The sequence below is a fragment of the Pinus tabuliformis genome, chromosome 8, assembly GCF_031772625.1.
Source record: "Pinus tabuliformis cultivar Carrire ecotype Pingquan chromosome 8, CPIR1, whole genome shotgun sequence".
NCBI classification, from domain to species: domain Eukaryota; kingdom Viridiplantae; phylum Streptophyta; class Pinopsida; order Pinales; family Pinaceae; genus Pinus; species Pinus tabuliformis.
The window spans coordinates 640,535,597-640,542,546 of NC_142294.1; the positions used below are offsets into that span (position 1 = coordinate 640,535,597).

General features: G+C 37.4%; 1 pseudogene across 1 annotated transcript; it reads right to left on the reverse strand.

Annotated features, from left to right (window-relative positions):
* Positions 1-2,888: 2,888 nt before the first annotated feature.
* On the reverse strand, positions 2,889-6,071 carry LOC149237158 (aluminum-activated malate transporter 14-like; annotated as a pseudogene). Its single transcript, XR_016245911.1, has 6 exons — positions 5,747-6,071; positions 5,435-5,617; positions 4,193-4,465; positions 3,973-4,091; positions 3,697-3,840; positions 2,889-3,620 (listed from the first exon to the last, which is right to left on the reverse strand). The product of XR_016245911.1 is annotated as an aluminum-activated malate transporter 14-like (transcript).
* Between the last annotated feature and the right edge of the window lie 879 nt (positions 6,072-6,950).

Sequence of the window (6,950 nt, forward strand, 5' to 3'; positions counted from 1 at the left end):
AAGGTATGAATTCTTTATTTTCTTTATACTGTCATGTTGAAGACCCTATTCATTTCAAAGATGCAATTGAAGGTATGAATTCTTTATTTTCTTTATACTGTCATGTTGAAGACCCTATACTGTCATGGGATTTGGTTGAGCTACCAAAAGGCAAAGAAGCTATTGGAGTAAAATGGGTTTACAAGACCAAGAGCAATGCTGAAGGTAAAATAGAAAGACACAAGGCAAGACTGGTTGTCAAAGCGTACAAGCAGCAATATGGGAGAGATTATGAGGAGACTTTCGCACTGGTTGCAAGAATGGAAACCGTGAGAGCAGTGATGTCCATAGCAGCTCAAAACAAATGGAAAGTCTACCAAATGGACGTGAAGTCAGCATTCCTAAATGGAGTGTTAATGGAAGAGGTTTATGTTGAACATCCTCTAGGATATGAGAAGAAAGGTGAAGAGCACAATGTGTGTAAATTGAAGAAAGCTCTTTATGGGTTGAAGCAAGCACCAAGAGCATGATAGAGCACGATAGATTTCTATCTATTGGATAATGAATTTGACAAGTGTGAACGAGAACCCACCGTCTACATCAAAGAAAAAGATGGTAAAATTTTAATTGTTGTCTTATATGTTGATGATGTTATTTTCACAGGTAATGATGATCAGCTCATTGAGAATTTTAAATCAGTCATGAAAGAGGAATTTGAAATGACTGTCATGGGTTTCTTGAGATACTTCTTAGGCATAGAAGTAGATCAAAATGAAAAAGGAATTTTTATCTCACGAGCTAGATACGTAAATCAAGTGTTGGGCAGATTTAACATGCAAGAATGCAAAGCAGCAATCACTCCCACAGTAATGGGATTAAAACTCAGCAGAGAGGACAACAGTAAGGATTTTGATCCTAGTTTGTACAAGATTATTGTTAGCAGCCTTATGTATTTAACAGCTACTAGGCCTGACATTATGTTTGTTGTTAGTTTAATTTTCAGATTCATGGAGAGGCCAAAGGAAGCACATTGACAGGCAGCAGAAAGGATTCTGAGGTATGTCAAAGGTACCAAAAGGTTTGGAATTTTATATACTACTTCAGAATGTTCAAATTTAGTTGGATACACTGATAGTGATTGGGCTGGAAGTGTAGATGATAGGAAAAGAACTTTCGGTTATGTTTTTCATATGGGTTCAGGAGCCATTTCATGGGCTTCCAAGAAACAGCCAATTGTGGCATTGTCTACAGCAGAAGCAGAGTACGTGGCAGCTACAGTAGCAGCATGTCAAGCAGTTTGGATGAGAAGGATGTTAAGGAGCTTAGGCCAAGAGCAGGTAAAAGGAACTGTGATTTATTGTGACAACAGTTCTGCTATTGCATTATCCAAAAATTCTGTGTTTCATAAGAGAACGAAACACATTGACACAAGGTTTCATTATATCAGAGAGTTGGTAAATAATGGAGAAATTGTCTTAGTACATTGCAAAACTCAGGAGCAGGTTGCAGACATTCTAACCAAGCCTTTGGGACAGAAAAGTTTTGAATTTTCGAGGAAATGTCTGGGTATGACCGATAACCCAACAGTTGAAACTAAAGGGGAGTGTTGAAATATTATTTTCAGCTGCAGGGCTTGTCCTTTGCCATACTCCTGTACTGATGAATCAACAGTCATACCTCTACATTGATGAAACTGCCATTAAACAACTGCAGCTCCAGTCTTTTCCTGAATCAGTCATTACACAGCAATTTATTACGGAATGGTGGTCACTCACGGAATGATGGTAATTTATTGTTGTAGTCGGTAAATGTAGGTAGGATTTTAATTTTATTTTATTTTAATTCACAGGTATAGTTTTGCTTTTACGACAAGTAAAAAGATGTGAAGTTCAGTTTTTTTGAAAAATCTGAAAAATGTAATGTAGACACAGCAGTGTGTAAGTGTTTTAAGGAACATAGACAGAGCTCTCTTTGTAATGCACAGCAGTGCAGAAGTTTTTTTTGTATGCAGCAGCGTGAATGAATGAATGTAATTTACACACAGCAGTGTAAAATGTTTCAAGGAAGAAACAGAGTGTTACAGCAGCGTGTTACACCAGCGTTCTGAGCTGAAACAGAGTGTTACAGCGACATTAGTTCTGAACAGAAACAAAATGTTTTGTAAATGCACAGGAGTGCAGTCACAGCAATGCAGAGTGCAGACACAGCAGTGAAAAACAACCTATTGATTTTTCAGAAGAGACAGAGTATTTTGTTTTCTGTAATGTACAGCACTGCAGACACAGTAATGTATTTTATGTTTACAGCTTGAAGTCCTTTTAAGTTTTGAAGTGTCTCTAAAGTAGCCCTGTTGAATCCCTCTCTCAAGAGGAAGGTGTTTTTTTAAAGAACAATCTTTTATGAAATTCCTGTAACAGTTAGTTTACTTTTAATAAACGCAAGTTAATTTTTTTTCCTGTTGATGTTACACCATAACTCAAAAATACTTTACGTCAAATATTTACGTTGCTGCAACACCACGAACAGCGTTGCTGCAACACCAGTTACAGGAACTGAAAAAAAACTGTGTTGCTGAAACACCATTTCCACCAAGTGATTTTCTGGGTTTTCTGTGTTAAACCGAGTATAAAAACAGAGCGTTTTTTTTGTCTGTGTGTCATGGAATTTTCATAAATCGCCAACAACATATATGAGGCTTAGGAAGAGGCTTAGTCTTCCTTAAGATATATATACTTATGCTAAATATTTTGGAACAGCTGGAGAAATGGATAATCTTAGTGCTCGAGATTTTATATCACTGATAATTACACAGTAACATGTGGTATCAACTACAATTTTGTGATATTATACCAAATTTGTGAAATTATAAGTATTCCCATAATATTGTACAACTCGTTTGGCTAGTATGTTTGAAAATGATTCCTTCTCTCAGCAAATCTAACGGCCGTTTGAAGTATCTGAGGATTGCAGTACATGAAAAGCTGATTTCAAGCCACCCTCTTAAGGTTTTCCACAAATATAAACTCTGTACAAGCAGAAGGTTTAAAGGATGCAAGCTTTCCGAGCTCGTGTACAGCTTCTATCACACGCTCTAGCCTTGCAACAATCTCCATTATAAGGGATGAAAAGGCGGCAAATGGAAGTGGCTCGGCAAATTCTACACCATATCTGCCTTTCATCGAAAGACGACAGGTTTCTGACAGAGTATATTTTCTTTCACGGTCTATTTCCTCTCTTCTAGCCGGGGGATCCAGTTCTTCTGATGACATTTCAGAGCTGGACCGGTGTTCGTCTTGATCACAAATGATATTTTGCTCGACATCTTTGAATATCTGCCTGGGTTGATGATCCTGGTCTTCTGGAGTTTGAGTGAGATTTACATTGAGATTTGTGGTCTCTGCACTTGAAAGACATTGACCTGCACAGCAGAACGGCTGGATGAAGTGCGAAAGTTTTGACTGAAGACAGAATGCCATATTGAGTTCTTGTAGTGCATCGTGCAGGCTCTGCATTACGTTTTGTGAGGGAAGGCATTGTTCCATGCATCTTATGCTTTCTGCCAGCTGTCGCAGTACAAGGGTTACCTGGAAGCCCACCTTGGTCAATGGTTTCTCGAGTGCCTCTATGGTAAAGTGAGGTGCCTGGAACATAAACGATAATTAAAGCCTAGACTCAACATGGATAACGTTGATTGATAAACAATATTTGAGGGCTCACCTGAAAATCTGAGCGGAGACATCCGTGCAGGCCAACAACAGAGTATGCCAAGTGACGTAGCGTCCCTCCCACTTTAACATATTGTTTCCATGGATGACCGAATCTGAATTTACCATGTCTCGGCTCCCAGGTAGCAAAAGTTGCCTGAAAAATAAAAAGTGAATATATTGATTGTTTGGCTCCAAAATATTCACATTCCCGGTTAACACATGACCAGAAATTCAACCTATAGACGTTGGCAACAGGTTCGACCAAACCAAATAAGAGTATGTATACCATGGATTCTTCACTGGTTTTAGAATCTAAGACATTTCTGTATCCTTGGGAGATTGGATCGTCTGCGGATTCTCCCGCCTCTAGGACGTCGGGGTCCTTCAAATACTCCAGCACGCATCCTGTGTCCATGCATCATATGGCAGAATATTATATATACTATTACTGCCTTGTAAATTAAGTAACATCATCTGGCATTAATTTGATCCCATAATTTATCTACCTTCTATGGACTTTGATAAGCCTTCAATCTTACGAATGACGGACTTGTGAAGATCCTCTCCTGCCCAGATTGGAGAAACTATTAAACTTATGATGAGGCAAATGGCGAATCCAATGGCTATCGTAGCAAGTCGTTGGTAAGCAATACGGAAACCGTTGTCAAAGCGGGATCCTGAGACTGCGACCATATTGAAAGTGAGGAGGAAAATCAGGACGCCATAATCTTATTTGCGCTTTATGTTGGGCAGAAAACGCAGATATGTTGCAACTGCCACTGCTTGATGCGAAAGGAATTATAGTTAAATCATCAGATACCGGTTACAACTCGCATCTCGTCATGTTGTGTACTGATCAGACACAGTAAGGACACTAATCCTATATAGAGAAATTGTAGCCAACATTGAAAGAAACCCAATCCCGCACAAAAGTCGAGCAAAATGCTTCAAACAAGATAATATACAAGAGATCTACAATACAAGGGATGCACCACATAAAGAAAATGATGCACGACAGAGGGATTGTGTGGCTAGCCACCTCAATCATCTAAGGACATGGTTGCAGGAATTTATAGCGGAAATCAATTGTGGATATTATACTTTTTATAAAGGAAAGGAATTATAAGAGTGAGATTGTTGGTATCCACTTAATTTAGTTAATTGTAGATTCAGGGAATACCTTAGAATTTGATCATTGAACTTTCTCATAATCACCATATTTTAGTATATTTGCTGAATCTGCAATCTACAATAGTTGTTGGTATTTCGCTGCAGTATACAACAGTTGCTGGTATTTGGCTAACGGACAAGTATATTCGCTTAAAAGTATTTTTTCCAAATCTTTACAACAATAATTATCAAAATATAAAATCCCATCATATTTCCAATTAAAAAACTTTAATAAAATAATAATGATTCCACTCAATCACCCAAAATAATCGTAATTATACCATACTTTCTTTTATCAATACTTCAAAATAACCTATATCTATATCAGCAACACTTTCATTTATCGTACCCTGAGCATGTATCATATATCAAGAATCTATGTCCAGAAATTCTTCCCATTCTAAAATGAGCTATAATTTAGAATTCTTAAAACAAACATATACCCACAACGTGAAGCAGTAAAATAGGCAAAACTAGAACGCACAGAAGGGTTAGAATGGTTCAGCCTATTTTTCTCCTCCTTTTAATAAAATTAATTTTTTTTAGTTTATGAAAGTTTCTTTAAATTATCAACCTACCTAAAACAAAGCATGAAAAGCAGATAACGATGCGCTCCCGTAGACCCACAAACGTGTCTGCAATGAACCCTACAAATACGCCAAAAGTGCCTGCTAGCAATGTGCCGATTGCTCTATTCAAGCCTTTACTCAAAGTAGCACCTGCAAGAAAATATTCCACAGAAGATAAGGCCAAAGTTTTTCCTTCAATTCAATATGGGCCAAGAAGCCATATAGCCTCTGTCAAAACATTTATCCGTGAGAATACTGCAAATTGTACAGATTGAATGCATTATCATTCTTAAAACAAATGTAATGAACGATCCACATTACCTGCAGTAAATTCAAAAACCATCACAACAGTCATGATAGCCCAGATGGCATTGCCACCAACGCCATGAAATAATTTATCCGTTAGATAGAACATAGATGCCAGTGATAATGCAATCCCAACTTTGATTGCATGCATAATTCTCCGCGGACCATCTTTGCCCAACTGCAAAAAATCCTTGGCGAACTTTCTCAAAATGAGCTTCAGTGCGGGGATTTTGTTCAATCTTCTAAACAAATTCGATGTTTCAGAAGATCCAGTTGCACAGTTCTGTGATCTGTTCATTGCAATGTCGATGTTGCACTCAGCCGACCTTTGATCCGCCATTGACAAACCGGAAACACAAGATTTCAGATAACAGAGTCGGTATCCTATCAATGTAAATCTGGGTGGAGAGCGTTACAAAGCTTGCGATAAGAGGTAACCAAGAAGACTCCCAGGGTTTACCCCAAGCGTGTTGAATTTGTTTCAATGTGGCACATATAATCTTATACGCGATTATTGTGTTTTCCTCAGTTCCTACTTTGGCGTGCGCGAAGAATTAAATATTTTCGATTCGGTTCGGTATAGTGAGTAACTAGCATTTGCACTATATGTTGCAAAGAACACGCCGTAAGGCAATAGAAAAGGAACTAGTAGCTTGAAGTGTCTTGTAAAATCAATGAAATCTCTACACATCATTATAATGTTTCAAAATTATATATTTACAATGTTTAAGATCATTCAATCAACATTTATTACCATGACAAATAACAATATAAAGACCTGGGAAATAGGCTTGTGATCACTGTATGAGTGTATGAGGACACAAATTAGAATGATAAGGTACTTTCTTTGGAAACAACTTATGAATGGTGCTAGATAATATTTACACTAAACTTATGATAGATATTGTACAAAAATCAATTTTGGAAACAAGTTACAATTCTAATCAAAATCAATGTATCTATCTATCTATGTTTTTTTATATAAAGATTAAAGTCATGATAAGTCAAGTTGATTGTTAGGCATGGATATCTTGTTCTTGCATAAAATTTTGTATAAAATACCATAGATGTTGTAAGCCATTGTTGAGGGAAGGGACAGATGGAAAGAGGCACAAAAAATCTGATGGCTTCTTCAATGTTCCAAGCATTCTTGCAGCAAGCTGCATTGTGATGATCTCCATTATCCAATGATGTGCATGTGATTAGTGACCATATTGAC